Genomic DNA, 20,872 nt, shown 5'->3' with positions numbered 1-20,872 from the left:
AGTTAAACCATAAGGAATAAGTCTAATCGTACTAAATAGATTCTCAAAGTAGCATATAGTAGAATAATTTGCGGAATACAACCCAACACAGCTCGATACCGGGGTGTTACTAGTCATGAGCATCTATTAGTCCTAATACAAGTCTAAAAAGTCATAAGATATTACAAAAGGTCTGATAAAGAGATAGAAATGATAAAGGGGGAGAAACACGGGACTGCGGACGCCAAGCAACTACCTCGTGGACTTCGAAGTCTACCGGGAGATCTCAACTCGCACTGGCAGGATCAACAACGCCTGAATCTGCACACGGGTGCAGGGAGTAAAGTGAGTACTCCAACTAAGTGAGTAATAATCATAAATAAATACTAAAAGCAGGAAATCACGTAAGGCACATTACAGGCTATAATGAAGCAGTAAAACCGGTAAAAATAGTAAATCAGTAGAGGCATGTGAAAGTCATTTTAGTTCAACTTAACTTCATGAAAAGCCTTTTCAATAATTAATCAGGTATATAAAAGGCAATTAAGAAAGATAAACACATAAAGGTTCGCCCCTCGGGCACAGTATCAAGAAATTCGCCGCTCGGGCTATATCTCACACCACAATGGATACCCGCGCTCACTGGGGGTGTGCAGACTCCTGAAGGGGCCCCTTACGACCAAAGCGCAATATCAAGCCATCTCGTGGCATCATCACTAGGCTCTCGGCCTCATATCAACAAGTCACCTCGTGGCGTACGAATCTCAGGCCCTCGACCTCATAATCATAATTAGTGTATCACCACTGCGGCGTGCAGCCCAACCTAAAATGTCCTCACAACACAAGCCCACGGCCTTACTCAGTCAAAACCACATAAACCACTCGGGCAAAAGTAAAACATGATGCTCAACCCAAAATATATTTGAAATATAATTTAGTATGTTAAAATATAGTAAACATGGCTACGTTATGAAAACAGTAGATTATATCATGACTGTGTACAAGTATAAAGTCAAAATAGTGAGGAAATATCAATAACAATCCCCTAAGGGTTCAAATAAGTGGCACGAGGCCCAAATATGGAATTCAGCCCAAAACATGATGATAACAAATAGTGTTCAGTCAAATACGCGGTAAAATAGTCATTCGGGATGGACTAAGTCACGATCCCTAATAGTGCACGACCCCATGCTCGTCATCAAGCGTGTGCATCACCTCAATGTAGCACAACGATGTGCAAATCCGAGGTTTCATACCCTCAGAACATCATTTACAATCATTACTCACCTCAGTCTGGTCAAATCTCTAGCCCACGATGCCTTTGCCACTCGAATCGGCCTCCACTCGCATTGAATCTATCCAAAATCAGAATCACGGCATCAAAATATGCTAAGGGAACGAAGCCCAAGCAAAAATAATCAATTTACAACACAAATCCCGAAATTACCAAAACCCGATCCCCGGGGCCACGTCTCGGATTTTGAATAAAATTTACATCAATGGATTCCTTATCTCCCCACGAGTTCATACATACCAAAAGCATCAAAATCCATCCACAAATGACCCCTCAAACCCGAAATTCTAGGTCTCCAATTTCAAGCCCTATTTCTTCAATTTTAGGCTTAGATTCCATGATTAATTAGGTAGATTTCACATTAGAATTGAATTTTAAGTCCATGAATCTTACCTCCAAGTGATTCCCCTTGAATCCCTCTTCAATCCTCTTCAAAAAGCTCCAAAAACAATCAACAATGGAAGAAATAAACCCCTAAATCGCGGACAAGACGACTATTTAAACCTTCTGCCCAGGCCTGAAATCATTCTTCGCGAATGCGAGGCTTTGACCGTTTGTGATCACGACCTTCCTCTTTCGTGAATGCGACCTTCCAATCGCGAACGCGATGCTTTAATTAGACCACCCTTCGCGATCGCGTTACACCTCTCGCGAACGCGATGAATAAAATACCTCAAACCTAGCTAACCACTTTTCCTCTATGTGAACGTGGTCCACCTCACGCGAATGCGATGACCAAATGCCAAAACCTTTGCGAACGCGTAGCCTTCATCGGGAACGCGAAGGCTTAAATCCCAGCTTCATCAACTGACCCTTCGCGAACGCGAAGGTCATTTCTCTACAGCATTGATCTGCAATCTTCTACAATTCCAAACTTCATGGAATGGTCTGATTGACCATCCAAAACTCACCCGAGGCCCCCGGGACCTCAACCAAACATGACAACATATCCCAAAACCTTTTTTAAACTTGTACCAATCTTCAAAATACCTCAACAACATCGAATCAACCAAAACACATCGAACTCAAGCTTAAGTTTTCAAAATTTTCCGAATTCCGCTTTTGATCAAAAACCCAACCAAACCATGTCTGAATAACTTGAAATTTTGCACACACATCTCAAAAAACACAATGGAACTACTGCAACTCTCGGAATTCCATTCCGAACCTTATATCAAAATCTCACCTATCAACCGGAAATCGCCAAAAATTTAATTTCGCCAATTCAAGCCTAAATCTACTCCGGACCTCCAAAATTCTTTCCGATCACGCTCCTAAGTCCCAAATCACCTCCCAAAGCTATTCGAACATCGATCTCACATCCGATCCCTCTAACACATAAGTCAACATCCGGTTGACTTTTCCAACTTAAGCTTCTTTAATAGAGACTAAGTGTCTCCAACCTTACCATATCCTCTCCGAAACTGGGCCAACCAACCCGATCACATATAAAAACGATAAATAAAGCAATAAGAAGTAGAAATGGGGGAAACAGAGCAGTAACTCATGAGATGACTGGCCGGGTCGTCACAAAAGATTATTTTGCAAATAGTGTACGAGGGGAGATATCGAGAAATTCGATAGAAACAAAGAGAAAAGTAGGATGACTGGATGGTTTATGATGGTTATAGGACTTGGAGATGGGATTATTTTGCAATTGGGTATATTGTGAGCAGTGATGAACAATGAGAATAAAATTAGAGAGAAAATTTATTCCTGGAACACACACATATTTTTACTAACAAATCATATTTGAGAGAAAGGGGTGGTACGCGATAGAGAACCCAATTGAAATTGGTAAACAAATAAACTCAACGCATTGTAGTGCCAACACTTTAAATCTTATTAATTGAAAGTCCATCATAACTAGCAAAAGAGTGGGTGGACTGGGGATTAGAAACTTGAGATGACACAATAAGTGTCTATTGTGGAAAAGCTAGAGCTAACACAACAAAAATAACCTAAAACTAAGCTTTTTGACATTGAAGAAAAATAGATAGAAGAGGACTTACATTTGCAGCGTGAGGGTCCATTGGTGACTGACGACAAGTGTTGACTCACGTGAAGAAACACCAACAAGTAATAAGACAATGATGAAGCAAGCTGACAGTAGGAGCAAAGGACCAACGGAAGAACAAGAGTTCAGAAACAAAAAGCTCAATTTTGACTTTTGATTTTAGGGATTTTTAATCCATCATTTCCCCACGAAAAAAAAGAGACCATTTTTATACCATATAGACCTTGTAATATTTTATAATATTTTATTATCGATATAATATTTTATTATTAGTGTAGCAGATTGTTAGACAATATAGCATTTTTAATACTTAATAACATCGAAAAAAGAGGCTAATAGTTCCCACGTTCTCCCTATTAGAAAAATATCTTTTTAAAATGTGACTATTTTGCCATTCAATCAAAAGAGGCGCTGACTCGATCATTATTTACATATTCACTCCAATAGATCAAATGCATTTTGACTTTTAAAGCAAATAATAAGGTTAATTAAAGAATGAATTGGTATGACAAAAGTTGGAGATTCCATGGTGATTTTTGCCTTTTTTTCCCTCGTCATCATATTGAATAATCACAATTAAATAAACATCAGTCAAGTCTAGTAGAAGACATAAAAACTAAAAACTAACAATCTACCAACAAAAATAGAATCATTTACATGAGTGTTTCTGCAACCTCCTCCAAACTCTCTCGACCATCAATTACTTGAGGTACAAAATCTACAAAAGTGTACTGGCACGACAAGCTCCCACGACAAGTAATGGAGTCACCTATATGATGCAATTTCACAATGTATAGTAGGGCTTCCTCTGAATAACCTGGCTGGTAATTTTTTTCCTCTATTATTGAGGTGTTACATTTAAACCCATCAGCAAAATAGTCCCCTTCCCCAAGAAAAAATGACTTTCAGTAAATCATAGTTTCAAAGCCTTTTGTTTTTGAACTTTTCATATTTATGTTGGTAAAAGTGAAAATGCGAAAGAAAATAAAACAAATTAATAAAAATTGATAAGGTAAAGGGAATAAGCCCAAAAATATAGTACCAACTTATACTCGATGCTTTTCCCCATATATCAACTCTCATATGACTTGGTTATTTTTATTATACCAAATATAGCCTTCAACTGTCCTGGGGTTTCTGAAGAATAGGTATAATCTCTAGATTGAAAAGAATACCCCACGAGTTTACTAATTTCAGTTTCTGTCTTGAAGCAAGATAAATATTCATCATGCAATGCATACCAATCTATTCTTGAGATTAGCCTATGGAAGAGTTGGCGACATAGAATGGAGAGAAACCATTTCTTTGTTTTTGAGTTCTGAGAAGGCACCAGACTGTTTGATTTTTCACATATAAAATTTTCAGTTTTTACAAAAAATAAAGATCAAGGCAAACTATTTAGAAAATTAGGGTGTTGAAGTACTATCAGGGGAGAAATAGAGAAATTTGACTGAAACTAAGAGAAAAGTAGGATTACTGGATAGTTCAAGATGCTTTTGGAACTTGGGAGATGTGATTATTTTGCAATTGGGTATATTGTGAGCAGTGATGAGTGATGATAATAAAACTAAAGAGAAAATTTATTCCTGGAATACGAGCATATTTTCTCTAACAAATCTCATTTGAGAGAAAAGAGCGGTATGCGATGGAGAATCTAATTGAAATTGCTAAGCAAATGGACTCAACGCATTACCATGCCAACACTTTAAATCTTGTTAATTGGAAGTTTATCATAACTAGCAAAAGAATAGGTGGACTGGGGTATAGGAACTTGAGATTGCACAACAAGTGTCTATAATGAAAAAGTTCACATCTAACACAACAAAAATGACCTAAAACTAAACGTTTGATTTTGAAGAAAAATAGAGAGAAAAGAACTTACTTCGAACCGTGAGGGTTCATAGATGACTAATGAAAAGTGACAACTGACGAGAAGAAATACCAACAAGCAATGAGACAATCGTGAAGCGAGCTAGCAGTAGGAGCAAAGAACCAGCAAATTTGGAACCAAAAAGCTCTATTTTGACATTTGATTTAGGAAGTTTTAATCCCTTATTTCTCCGCGAAAAAAGGAGAGACCATTTTGTTATAGTATATAGGTCTTGTGATATTTTATAATATTTTATTATCGATATAATATTTTATTCTTGTTATAACAGTTTGTTAGATAGTATAAAAAAATTTATTACTTAATAATGTCGAAAAAAAGAAACTAATAATCCCTATGTTCCCCTTATAAGAAAAAATCTCTTTTAAATGTGACTATTTTATCATTCAAAAGAGGCACATACTAGATCATTATTCAAAGATCCATTCAAATATATCAAATATTTTTGACTTCTAAAGAAAATAATACAATTAATTAAAACAAGAACTAGTATGACATAAGCTGGAGCTTCCACGGTGAATTTTGGCTTTTTTCCCTCTTCGTCATGTTGAAGAATCACAATTAAATAAACATAAGCCAAGTCTAGTAGAAGACTCAGAAACTAAAAACTAACAGTCTACCTATCAAAATAGAATCATTTACATGAGTGTTTCCACAACCTCCTCCAAACACTCCGAACAACCAATTATTTGAGGTACAAAATCTATAAAAGCGTACTGGTGCGGGAAGTTCCCATGGCAAGTAATGTCGTCACCTATATGATGCAATTTCACAAAGTCTCGTAGGGTTTCCTCCCAATAACCTGGCTAGTAATTCTTTTCCTCTATCATTGGAGTGTTACAATTGAATCCATATACAAAATTGCCCTGCCCCTCCCCTCTCCCCCAAGAAAATACGTCTTTCAACAGATCATAGTTTCTAAGCGATTTATTTTTGGACGTTTCATATTTATCTTTGTAAAAGTGAAATTATGAAAGCAAAGAAAATAAATCAGTAAAAATTGATAGATTATAGAGAATAAGCCCAAAAATATATTACCAATTTACACTCGTTGCTCTGACCTATATCTCATCTCTGCATATGACTTGGTTAGTTTCATTATACTAAATATTGCCTTCAACTGTTTTGAAATTTCTGAAGACATAAGTATAATCATCAAATTCAGAAAAATATCCCAAGAGTTTATTAATTTCAATTTCTCTCTGGAAGCAGGATAAATGTCCATCCTGCAATGCGTACCAATTTATTCTCATAATTACCCATGGAAGAGTTGGCGACATAAAATAGAGAGAAACCATTTCTTTATTTTCGAGTTCTGTGAAGGCATCAAGTCATTTGATTTTTGACAGATAAAATTTAAAGTTTTTGCAGCAAAAAAAGAGCAAGGCAGATTCTTTTGCAAATTAGGGTATTGAAGTACTAAGAAGGGAGAAATCGAAAAATTTAACTAAAACGAAGAGAAAATCAAGACTATTGGATGGTTTAAGATGTTTTTGGGACTTGGAAGATGGGACTATTTTGCAATTAGCTATGTTATGAGCAGTGATGAGTGATGAGAATAAAATTAGGGAGAAAATTTATTCTGGAAAACACCGACATATATCCTCTAACAAATTCCATTTGAGAGAAAGGGATGGTATGCGATAGAGAACCCAATTAAAATTACCGATTTGAATGGACTTAACGCATTCCAGTACCAGTACTTTAAATCTTGTTAATCAGAAGTCCGTCATTACTAACAAAAGAGTGGGTGGACTGTGGATTAGGAACTTGAGATTGAACAACAAGTGTCTATTATGAAAAAAAATCATAGTTAACACAATAGAAATAACCTAAAACTAAGCTTTTTGACTTTGAAGAAAAAATAGAGAGAAGATAACTTACCTTCACAACGTGAGGGTCCATCGGTGAGTGACGATACAATTGACGAGAAGAAAGACCAACAAGAAATGAGACAATGATGAAGCGAGCTGGCAGTAGTACCAAAGAACCAGTGCAAAAACAAGAGTTTAGAACCAAAAAAACTCTATTTTGACTTTTGATCTTAGGGATTTTTAATTCCTTATTTCCAGGAGAAAAAAGACCATTTTGTTATACTTATAGACCTTGTGATATTTTATAATATTTTATTATTAGTATTGCAGTTTGTTAGACAGTATAACATTTTTTAATATTTAACAATGTCGAAAACACAAACCGATAATCCCCACGTTCTCCCTACGATAAAACGTTTCTCTAAAATGTGACTATTTTATCATTCAAAAGAAGTGTAGACTTGATCATTATTCACAAATCCTTTCGAATAGATCAAATGCATTTTGACTTTTAAAATAAATAATAAGATTAACTAAAATAAGAACTGTATGAAAATTTTTGGAGCTTCTATGGTGACTTTTGGCTTTTCCCCTCTTCATCATGTTGAAGATTTAAAATTAAATAAACACCAGCCAAGTCAAATTAGTAGAAGACTTGGCTGGTTTGGCCCGAGCGTCATGACCCCTGTTGTTGACCAAGGCCATTTACCGGCGTGTGCTGGCTTTGTAGTTTCTACGGTTATTAGTGATTTATTAGCATTGCAAACCCTCCAGGTAGGGTTGTAGCTATTGCATCCAATTCCAAATGTTGCATTTAATTATTCAAAAAAGCAAATCATGGACTGCCTTCCTATTCTGAATTGTGGGTTCACATTTGATAATGTTTATAACGATGTATCAAGTAATGGATTGCATCTTGAGAAATATTATACCTACGACCTAAAGCTACTATTATGGGCTGGACACGTTTAGGTGAGAAAGAATCAATCATCAACACTTTAATTCAGGGCCCCACCGCCGTGATCATTATTCCATATCAAAGCTTCATTCACCGTCAGAATACAATGGACGTGTATAAACAGGAGTTGCTTATACGTGAGTTGGGTAGACCGCCACTACCATTCCATGCCGTGCTTGCTATAGGATATGAAAACTATAGAGGCGAACCTTATTACATCATTAAGAACGCTCATGGCCTCTCGTGGGGTACGAACGGGTACACTCGTATTGCATGCGATTTGTTGGTTGGGTTTTCTAATCCAGGAAGAGTAAATTAGCAAATTATCTAGGCGTCTGTTTGTTGTTTTCATCTTCATCTTGTTATTTTGTGGCTGATCCACATGTTTGAATAGTATTTTAAGAATTATGACTTCTTGAAAATGTCACGACCCAAAGTCCAAACCTGTCATGATGGTACCTGATGTGATACTAGGCAAGTCAATATTCCCAAAATATTTCAAATAATTAACAAAATAAGTCAAAGTAGATTTAAATGACAAAAATTCTCATAAACGGGGTAAAACCCAAAACACAAATGCGGAAAACTCCCAAATCGGGGTGTCACTAAGCTCATGAGTATCTATATATCTCCACTCTAGAAAAGTAATAACTATAAAAGTTTGGATCTAAATACAATAAAAGAAAAGGTAAGGAAGGAGAAATAAGAACTGTGAATGCCGGGCAGCTACCTTGAAGTCTCCAATGATCAGCTGTGCAAAATATCAACACCCACCGTATCCAGAAACACCTGGATCTGCACACGAAGTGCATGGTGTAGCGTGAGTACAACCAACTCAGTAAGTAACACGACTAAATAAAGAACTGAAAGTAGTGATGAGCTCTGCAATTATAGTTCAATTTCAGTAATTTCAACATAGGAAAAATAGGCATGCTTTCGATTTCGACAATTTAGGCCAAATCATCTATCTCATATCAAATTCGAGTAAAACTGTATATAACATCTTTCAAAAAACTTTCAGACAGTGATATATGGCAGCTAAGTGCAATAATAATGACATCAAAAGCATCCTATCAGAGCAACAATCACTCAATCTTTCTCAATATCTCAGCACTCGGCACACGACACTTCCCACACGACAATCGACACTCAATACTCAACACTCGTACTCAATAGGTATCTGTACTCACTGGGGGTTACAGACTTCAGAGGGGCTCCTTTAGCCGAAGCACTATATCGGTGCAGCGTGTAGCCCGATCCATACATATATATCCCTAAGGCTCATTGCGACGTGCAACTCGATCCACACATATATAGCCCTAAGGCTCGTAGCAGCCTGCAACCCGATCCACATATATACTGTCCTGAGGCTCGTGCGACATGCAACTATAGTCATATACATATCATTCACAACTTGACACTCAGGCCTAACACAGTCACCAACCTCTCCAGTCTCTCGGTCTCTCAGAAGTCGTGAAAATCAGCCTAAACATCAATAATATGATGTATCAACAAGGAATAATAGAGACTGAGATATGATATGGAACTAGAATCTGAGACTGAGTGAAAACAACAAATAACAGGTAATTCAACATGTACACGGCCCCTGTGGGTCCCAACAACACAAACATATAGCCTAAATATGATTTCTAGCATCATTTGCAATTAAATTTCTGTAACACATGGAGAGTATACAGATAACAACAAGTTATTCAACTTTACAGTTTTCATGGAATAGACCAAGTCCCAATTCCTACGATGCAGGCCCATACCCCATCACCTAGCATGTGTGTTACATCCAAACCAATCACATAACACAAAATTTGAGGTTTCATACCCTCAAAACCAGATTTAGAACTATTACTTACCTCAATTCGAGCAAAATCCCTACTCCAATACGCCTTTGCCTAGCAAATCGGCCTCTGAACGTCTCTAATCTATTCACAAACAATAAAATGCAATCAAATGGGCTAAGGAATCGATTCTATAAGAAAAATATGAAATTTTAATCAAAAATCCGAAATCGGCTCAAAACCGGCCCCCGAGCCCACGTCTTGGAACCCAACAAAAATCACGAAACCTGAAAGCCCATTTAACCACGAGTCTAGCCATACCAAATTCATAAAAATCTGACATTAAATCACCACTCAAATTCCAAAAATTTACTCTCCAAAGCACTAGCCTCAAACCCCATGTTACAACTAAAAAACATACCAACTAGGTGGAAAAATCAATGGGGAAGCATAATTATTGATGAAATTTAACCACAACTGACTTACCTCAAGAATCCCTTTGAAATCCCTATCAAAAATTGCCAAATTCCGAGTTTCCAAAGTCAAGAAATGATAAAACCCTTGAACCCCAACGTTTATATCCTGCCCAGGCTTTTCGCACATGCGTCCACTTATCCACACCTGCGGACCTGCTTCTATGGTAATTCCTCCGATTTTGCAGACATCACTTACCGAGCTGCCTCCGCTTCTGCGAGCCTTGAACTGCATCTACGGCAATCGTAGGTGCGAAACATCCCATTGCACCTGTACCATCATCCGCTTTTGCGCCCATCACGCCGCTTTTGTGACCACGCATGTGCGGGAGAATCTTCACACCTGCAACCTTTGCTCACCTCTTCCTTGCCCACTTCTGTAGCTCCCTTCCCCCTTCTGCTGGCTCGCACCTCCGGTGCCCACTCCGTAGGTGCGATTACACCAGCAGTTCAAATTCTTCAGCAACTCTTCAACTTCAAAACTTGATCTGTTAATCACCCGAAATCAACCCGAGGACACTGAGACCTCAACTAAACATGCCAACAAGTCTTAAAATATCATACGAACTTAGTCGAACCCTCAAACCACCTCAAACAATACCAAAAACATGATTCACACATAGATTCAAGACTAATGATCTTTGAAATTTCCAAATTCTACAAATGACGCTGAAACCTATCCAATCACGTCTGATTGACCTCAAATTTTGCACACAAGTCACAAATGACACCATGGACCTACTTCAACTTCCGGAATCCAAATCCAACCCCGATATCAAAAAGTCCACTCCCGGTCAAACTTCCCAAAAATTTAACTTTTGCCATTTCTAGCCTAATTCCACTACGGACCTCCAAATCACAATCCGGACACGCTTCTAAGCCCAAAATCACCCAACGGAGCTAACAGGACCATCAAAATTCAAATCTGTGGTCGTTTACACATAAGTCAACATCTGGTCAACTTTCCAACTTAAGCTTTCAATTATAAAACAAAGTGTCTCAATTCATTTCGAAATCTCTCCAGACCCCAACCAACTAACCCGGTAAGTCATATAACAACAATAAAGAACATAAGGAGTAGTAAATGGAGGAACGGGACTACAACTCTCGAAACGATCGGTCAGGTCATTACATCCTCCCCTCTTAAACAAATGTTCATCTTTGAATGGGTCTATAAACATACCTGGATCCTCAAATAGGTGTGGATATGTCACGACTCTAAATCCAAATCCGGTCGTGATGGCGCCTCTCGTGAATACAAGGCCATCCGACACAACACCCAATTCATTTTAAGTAATTAAAATAACACAATTTAAGTCATTAACATGATTAAATCCCAAACAAATAGTGAAACTGTACAATTTGCGGAACAAACACAGCCCAACATCGGGGTGTCATCAGTCATGAGCATATATCATAATTCTACAAGTCTGAAAGAGTTTATACAGTCTATTACAGAACTAAGAACAAAAAGTAAGATAGGAGGGAGAAACACTGGGCTACGAATGCTTAGTAGCTACCTAGTGGACTCTGAATAACCTGCAGGGAGCGATCAACCCTCACTGGCGGGACCTGAAGCTCCTGAATATGCACACAGGGTGCAAGGAGTAAAGTGAGTACTCCAACTGAGTGAGTAATAATAATAAATGAAGACTGAGCGGTAATAAATCACGTAAAAACACAACAACATGCTATAAAAAGGCAGTGTAAAACCAATAAGATGCAATGAAACAGGGAAAACTTATGAAAACACGTTAGTTCAGAATAAGCTTCTTTAAAACACCTTTTTAATAGTTAAACAAGTAAATGAAAAGCAGCTAGAAAAGATAAACACATCAAATTCGTCCCTCGGGCACAATGTCAATAGAATTAGCCCCTCGGGCAATTACATAGAACAAAACTAGCCCCCGAGCTATATCTCATATCACAATAGGTACCCGAACTTACTGGGGGTGTACAGACTCCGGGAGAGGCCCCTTACGACCCAAGCACAATATCAAGCCATCTTGTGGCATAATCAATAGGCTCTCCACCTCATATCAAGCCACCCTGTGGCGCACATCTCAGGCCCTCGACCTCATAATCATAAATAGTACAATGCTACTACGGCGTGCAGCCTGATCCAATAATAATCCTCACAACATAGGCCCTCAGCCTTACTCAGTCAGAAATCTCTAAAAGCCACTCGGGCACAATAAAATATGATGCTCAGCCCAAAATATCATTTAAAGTGTTAAAACTGAGTAAACATGGCTGAGTTATGAAAACAGTATAATATAGCATGACTGAGTACAAATATAAAATCAAAACAATGAGGAAATAGCAGTAAAAATCGCCTAAGGGTCCAAATAGTTGGCACGAGGCCCAAATATGGCATTCAGCACAAAACATGATGATAGCAAACAGTTTTCAATCAAATACGTGGTAAAACAGTCATACGAGATGGACCAAGTCACAATCCCTAACGGTGCACGACCCTACGCTCGCTATCTAACATGTGTGACGCCTTAATATAGCACAACGATGTGAAATTCAGGGTTTCATACCCTCAGGACAACATTTACAATCATCACTCACCTCAATCCGGTCCAAACTCTAGCTCACAATGCCTTTGCTTCTCGAATCGGCCTCCGGATGCTCCAAATCTAACCAAAATCAGTGCAAAACCATCAAAATATGCTAAAGGAACAAAGCCCACTCGAAAGAAATCAAATTATAACACATATCCCGAAATTGGCCATACTCGACCCCTGGGCCCACATCTCGGAATTCGATTAAAATTACATCAATAGACTTCTTATCACTCCACGAGTTCATTCATATCAAAATCACCAATATCCAACCACAAATGATCCGTCAAATCCCAAATTTTAGGTCTCCAATTACAACCCCTAGTTCTTCAATATTAGGCTTAAATTCCATGAATAATTAGGTAGACATCACATTAGGATCGAGTATTAAGTCCATAAATCTTAACTCCAAGTGTTCCCCCTTGATTCCCTATTCAATCCTCTTCAAAAAGCTCCAAAATCGCTCAAAAATGGTGAAAGTTAGTCCCAAAATCGCGGACAATAGCTATTTAAACATTCTGCTCAGGCATTCAAATCCTTCTTCGCGAAGGAGGTCAAAGCCTCGTGTTCGCGAAGCACAACCTGGCGTTGACCATATTTTCCTCCTTCGCGAATGCGTCTGCACTCTCGCGAATGCGATGCTTCTTGACTCCAACCCTTCACGAATATGGCTCCTCTCTCGCAAACGTGTAGCTCAACGACCCCAGCCCTTCGAGAACACGGGACCTCCCTCGCGAACACAAAGGCTAAATCTTCAGCCCCACATGCTAACCCTTTACGAACGTGAGGGCCCACTCGCGAATGCGAAGGCCAATTTGTCTGCAACACACACAACAGTTTTCTGCAATTTTCCACAACATAAAATGGTCCGATTAACTACCCGAAACTCACCAGAGGCCCCCGGGACCTCAACCAAACATGCCAACGTATCCCATAACATCATTCAAACTTGTTCCAACCTTCGAAACACTCAAAGAAACATCAAAACACCAAATTCGCATCAGATTCAAGCCTAGGAATTCCAAAATCTTCTAAGTTCCGCTTTTGACCAAAAAGTCTATCAAACCACATTCGAATGACATGAAATTTTACACACACATCCCAAATGACACAATGGACCTATTGCAACTTTTGAAAATCCATTCCAACCCCTATATCAAAATCTCGCCTATCAACCGGAAAATGCCAAAATTCCAATTTCGCCAATTCAAGCCTAAACTACTCCGAACCTCCAAGACACATTCCGATCACGCTCCTAAGTCCCAAATCACCTCCCGAAGCTATCCGAACCATCAGAACTCACATCTGAGCTCTTTAACACATAAGTCAACATTCGGTTGACTTTTCTAATTTAAGCTTACTCAAAAGAGACTAAGTGTCTCAAACCTTACCAAAAACTTCACCGAACCCAGGCCAACCAACCCGATAACACAAAATACAGCTAAAGAAGGCAATAAGAACAAAAATGGGGGAAACGGAGCAGTAACTCATGAAATGACCAGTCAGGTCGTGACATTCTCCCCCTCTTAAACAAATGTTCCCCCTCGAACGAGCCAAGAAACATACCTGAAGCCTAAGACATGTGAGGATATCTACTCCGTATCTCCCGCTTGGTCTCCCAGGTAGCCTCCTTCATGGGCCGACTTCTCCGCTGCACTTTCACTGAAGCTATATCCTTTGACCTCAACTTTCGAACCTGACGCTTCAAAATAGCTACTGGCTCTACATCATAAGTCAAATCATCATCTAACAGAACCGTGCTAAAATCTAGAACATGAGACGGGTCCCTAATATACTTCTAGAGCATAGAAACATGCAATATTGGATGCACACTCGACAAGCTAGGTGGCAAAGGAAGCTCATAAGCCACCTCCCCAATCCTCCGAAGCACCTCAAAAGGCCCAATGAACCGAGGACTCAATTTACCCTTCTTCATAAATCTCATAACACCCTTCATGGGTGAAACCTTCAACAAAGCCTTTTCACCAACCATGTAAGACACATCTCAAACCTTCCTATCAGCATAACTCTTTTGCCTCGACTGCACTGTATGAAGCCTCTCCTAAATTACCTTCACCTTTTCTAAAGCATCCTTCACCAAGTTTGTCCCCAATAGCCTAGCCTCACCCGACTCAAACCAACCGACTGGAGATCTACACTGCCTCCCGTACAGAGCCTCATATGGAGCCATCTGCATACTTGACTGGTAGTTATTGTTATAAGCAAACTCTGCGGGCGGTAGAAACTGATCCCATGACCCTCTAAAATCAATGACACAAGCACGCAACATGTCCTACAATATCTGAATAGTGCGCACGGACTGCCTATCCATCTGAGGGTGAAAAGTTGTGCTCAACTCAACCTGAGTACCCAACTCTCGCTGCACAGACCTCCAAAACTGCGAAGTAAACTGTGTGCCCCTATCTGAAATGATAGAAACCGGGACACCATGCAAACGAACAATCTCCCGGATATAGATCTCTACCAACCACTCTGAAGAATAGGCAGTACACACAAGAATGAAGTGCGCGGACTTGGTCAGCCGATCCACAATCACCCAAATAGCATCGAACTTCTTCAAAGCTCGTGGGAACCCAACTACAAAGTCCATAGTGATCCGCTCCCACTTCCACTCTGGAATATCTATCCGCTGAAGCAAGCCACCCAGTCTCTGATGCTCATATTTCACCTGTTGACAATTGAGACACCGAGCTACAAATCCCACAATGTCCTTCTTCATTCTCCTCCACTAATAATGCTGCCTCATATCCTGATACATCTTCACGGGGCCCGGATAAATGGAATACTGCGAGCTATGGGCCTCCTCCAGAATCAATTCCCGAAGCCCATCTACATTGGGCAAACATATCTGACCCTGAAACCTCAACACCCCATCATCACCAATAGTCACATCTCTGGCATCATCATGCTGAACTCTGTCCTTAAGGAAAAGCAAATGAGGATCTTTATACTGGCGCTCTCTGTTGTGATCATATAAGGAAGACCGAGAAATTACACAAGACAATACCCGACTGGGCTCTAAAATATCTAACCTCATGAACCGGTTGGCCAAGGCTTGAACATCAACTGCAAGAGGTCTCTCCCCAACTGGAATATATGCCAAACTCCCCATGCTCACCGCCTTCCTAATCAAGGCATCGGCCACCACATTGGCCTTTCCCGGATAGTACAAGATAGTAATGTCATAATCCTTTAGAAACTCCAACCATCTCCATTGACTCAAATTGAGATCCTTCTACTTGAACAAGTGCTGGAGGCTACGATGATCCGTAAACACCTCACAAGACACACCATACAAATAATGCCTCCAAATCTTCAACGCGTAAACAAGGGTGAAGCGATAGATGAGAATTCCTGAACAAACCGGCAGTAATAACCCGCCAAACCAATAAAGCTACGAAAGAACGAAATCTATACTAGGAGTCTCTACACCGACATCCCTCACAAAGGCTAGATATGAAAGACAACCCTTCCCAACCATACGCTGGGCCTTCAAGAATGAGATTACCCTACTGGGAACATAATTAGTCAAACCTCGCCACTCAACCCGTGGCACACCCAACATAGCCAACATCACTGTCTTAGCATGACAGTTCAAAATAGCACGACATAGAGATAGCTAATCCATGCCCAATATAACATTGAAATCCACCATACATAACAACAAAATTTCCACTTGGGTCTCCAGATCCCCAATAGTCACCACACACGACCAGTGCACATGGTCTATAACAACAATATAGCCAACCGATGAAACAAGAGACTCATGGGGCGTATCCAAATAATGAGCAAAGTATGATGACACATAAGAATAAGTGGAACCAGGATCAAATAATACAGAGGCATCTCTATGGCAAAATGAGACAATACTTGTAATAACAACATCGGGTCTAGCTGGAAGTGAATAGAAACGGGCTTGACCGCCACCTGATCGACCTCCCCCTCTAGGGCGATCCCTAGCTGACTGACCTCCACCCCTAGCTGGGTGGGTGGGTGGTGGTGAAGTAACTGGTGCTAAAGCCGATGGCTGACTCCTCTGCTGAGATGAACATGCAAGACGATGAGGATACTGCCTCCACATATGACCCAGCTCTCCACACTTATAGCAACTCTTGGGTGCTGGATACGGGAACTGAAGGGAACCCCTAGCACCAGAATAACTAACTGATGCACCTGGCATAGAAGAGCCCTGAACTGATGGAGCACGGGACGAACTTTAAGTTGGAAGGGAACTGAGTGATAACTGGCTCTGATAAGAACTGTGAGAACCATGACCCGATAACGCCCTACGATAACCTACGCAATCTAGCTGAGCATGCCTGAATGGACGGCCTCTACCGTGCTGAAATTGACCTATCGAAGGAGCACAACCATAACTACCAGATCCTCGAGGCCTCTTGGCCTCCCTCTCATCTCGCTCCTAGCGACGAACTGACTAAATCTCACGAGCAATGTCTACAACCTCCTCAAAAGTATCACAAGACACCCTCTCCCTGGTCATGAGAATATGAAGCTAATAAGTGATGCCATCAACAAATTTACTAATCCTCTCTCTATTTGTCAGAAACAACTAAATAGCGTGACGAGCTAACTCTGAGAACCTCATCTTATACTGCGTCACAGTCATCTTTTCCTGACGCAACCACTCAAACTTCCTACGCAGTTCTTCTCTGCGAGACTGCGGCACATACTTCTCCAAAAAGAGAACGGAGAACTGCTTCCAGTTAAGGGGTGTTGCACCAACAGGCCTACGCCTCTCATAAGCCTCCCACCAAGTGAAGGCAGCTCCAGAAAACTGGAAAGTAGTGAAAACGACCCCGTTGGTTTCCAAAATACCCGTTGTACGAAGAATCCTCCAACACATGTTCAAGAAACTCTAGGCATCCTCGCCCTCTACACCACTGAAAGTCGAAGGCTGGAGTCTACCAAACCTCTCCAACCTGCGCTGCTCGTCCTCTGGCATGGAAGGAGCTATATAGTCCTGAGCAGCTGCAACTGGCTAGGCTGGATGTGCCCCCGGTGTCTGAAGTCCCTGCACGACCTGCTCAGGTGTGCAAGCGGCGGGAGTCTGAGTGCCACCCCCGGCTTGAGAGGTAGTTGCGGCTGTAGTAACTAAGGCTGCCTGAGATAGGCTAGTGCATACTGATAGAATCCGAGCCAAGGACACCTGAAGACCTGGAATCACAATGGGCACAACAGGTGCCCGAGCTAGTGCTACTAGAGCATCCACAACTGGGACCTGATCCTGAGCTGGGGCGGCTGGTGGATCTGCAGGTGCTGCCTTAGATGTTGTGCGGGCCACACTCCTGCCCCTACCGCGACCACGATCGTGTCTTCGACCTCTAGTGGCCACAGTTGGTGGTTCTGGTGGTCGTCCATATTGACCGGTAGTGCGTGTCCTCACCATCTATGAGAGAATAGAATAATAGAAGTTTAGTACTCGGATCAGCAGATTCACACGACAAGGATTTCAAGAATATGAAGTTCTTCCTAAAGGTTCTGCAGCCTCTCGAGGATAAATACAGACGTCTCTGTACCGATCAACGAGACTCTATTAAACCTGCTTATGACTCGTGAGACCTATGTAACTTAGACTCTGATACCAACTTGTTACGACCCTAAACCCAGACCCGGTCGTGATGGCGCCTTTCATAAAGACAAGGCCAGCCGACACAACACCCAATTCATTTAAAATAACACAATTTAATTCATTAACATGATTAAATCCCAAAGAAAAAGTGAAACAGTACAATTTGCGGAACAAACACATCCCGATATCGGGGTGTCACTAGTCATGAGCATCTATGATAAGTCTACAAGTATGAAAGAGTTTATACAGTCTATTATAGAACTAAGAACAGAAAGTAAGATAGGAGGGAGAAATAATGGGCTACAAACGCCGAGCAACTACCTATTGGACTCCGAATAGCCTGCAAGGAGCGATCAACCCTCACTGGTGGGACATGAAGCTCTTGAATCTGCATATAGGGTGCAGTTAGTAAAGTGAGTACTCCAACTCAATGAGTAATAACAATAAATGAAGACTGAGCGATAAGAAATCACGTAAAAACACAACAACAAGCTATAAAAAGGCAGTGTAAAACTAATAAAATGCAATAAAACAGGGAAACATTATGAAAACACCTTAGTTCAGAATAAACTTCTTTAAAACACCTTTTTAATAGTTAAACAAGTAAATAAAAAGCAGCTAGAAAAGATAAACACATCAAATCCGCCCCTCGGGCATAATGTCAACAGAATTAGCCCCTCGGGCAATAACAAAGAACAAAGCCAGTCCCTTGGGCTATATCTCATATCACAATGGGTACCCGCACTCACTGGGGTGTACAGACTCCAGGAGGGGCCCCTTACAGCCCAAGCACAATATCAAGCCATCTCGTGGTATAATCAATAGGCTCACAACCTCATATCAAGCCACCTTGTGGAGCACATCTCAAGCCCCCGACCTCATAATCATAAACAGTATAATACTGCTGCGGCGTGCATGCCGATCCCATAATAATCCTCACAACACAGGCCTTCAGCCTTACTCAGTTAGAAATCTCTAAAAACCACCCGAGCATAGTAAATGTGATGCTCAGCCCAAAATATGATTTAAAGTGTTAAAAATGAAAACAATATAATATAGCATGACTGAGTACAGATATAAAATCAAAATAGTGAGGAAATAGAAGTAAAAATCACCTTAGGGTCCAAATAGTTGGCACGAGGCCCAAATATGGCATTCAGCCCAAAACATGATGATAGAAAACCGTTTTTAATCAAATATGCGGTAAAATAGTCATACAAGATTGAATAAGTCACAATCCCCAACGGTGCATGACCCCACACTCGTCATCTAGCGTGTGCGTCACCTCAATATAGCATAACGATGTGAAATCCGGGGTTTCATACCCTCAGGACAATATTTACAATTATTACTCACCTCAGTCCGATCCAAACTCTAGCCTGTGATGCTTTTGCCTCTCGAATCGGCCTCCGAATGCTCCAAATCTAACCAAAATCAGTGCAAAACCATCAAAATATCCGAAGGAAACAAAGCCCACTCGAAAGAAATCAAATTACAACACAAATCCCGAAATTGGACAAACCCGATCCCCGGGCCCACATCTCGGAATCCGACAAAAATTTAATCAATAGACTCCTTATCACTCCCCGAGTTCATTCATATCAAAATCACCAAAATCCAACCACAAATGACCCCTCAAATCCCTAATTTTAGGTCTCCAATTACAAGCCCTAGTTCTTAAATATTAGGCTTAAATTCCATGATTAATTAGGTAGACATCACATTAGGATCGAGTATTAAGTCCATAAATCTTACCTCCAAGTGTTCCCCCTTGATTTCCTCTTCAATCCTCTTCAAAAAGCTCCAAAATCGCTCAAAAATGGTAAAAGGTAGACCCAAAATCGCGGAAAATAGCTACATTCTGCCCAGGCATTCAAATCCTTCTTTGTGAACGCAGTCAAAGTCTCGCGTTTGCGAAGCACAACCTAACATTGACCACATTTTCCTCCTTCGCGAATGCGATGCTTCCTGACTCCAATCCTTCGCGAGCGTGGCTCCGCTCTCGCGAACATGTAGCTCAACGACCCCAGTCCTTCGCGAACGTGGGACCTCCCTCGCGAACGCGAAGGTTAAATCTTTAGCCCCACATGCTAACCCTTCGCTAACGCGAGGGCCCACTCGCGAACGCGAAGGCCAACTGGTCTGCAACACACACAACAATTTTGTGCAATTTTCCACAACATGAAATGGTTTGATTAACTACCCGAAACTCACCCGAGGCCCCCGGGACCTCAACCAGGCAAGCGAACCTATCCCATAACATCATTCAAACTTGTTCCAACCTTTGGAACGCTCAAAACAACATCCAAACACCAAATTCGCATTGGATTCAAGCCTAGGAATTCGAAAATCTTCTAAATTCCGCTTTCGATTAAAAAGTCTATCAAACCACGTCCGAATGACCTAAAATTTTGCACACAGATCCTAAATGAGGCAACGGACCTACTGCAACTTCCGGAATTCCTTTCCAACCCC

This window comes from Nicotiana sylvestris, chromosome 5, assembly GCF_000393655.2.
Source record: "Nicotiana sylvestris chromosome 5, ASM39365v2, whole genome shotgun sequence".
NCBI classification, from domain to species: Eukaryota; Viridiplantae; Streptophyta; class Magnoliopsida; order Solanales; family Solanaceae; genus Nicotiana; species Nicotiana sylvestris.
The sequence above is the reverse complement of the archived record's forward strand: the minus strand, read 5'-3'. Positions refer to the sequence as shown.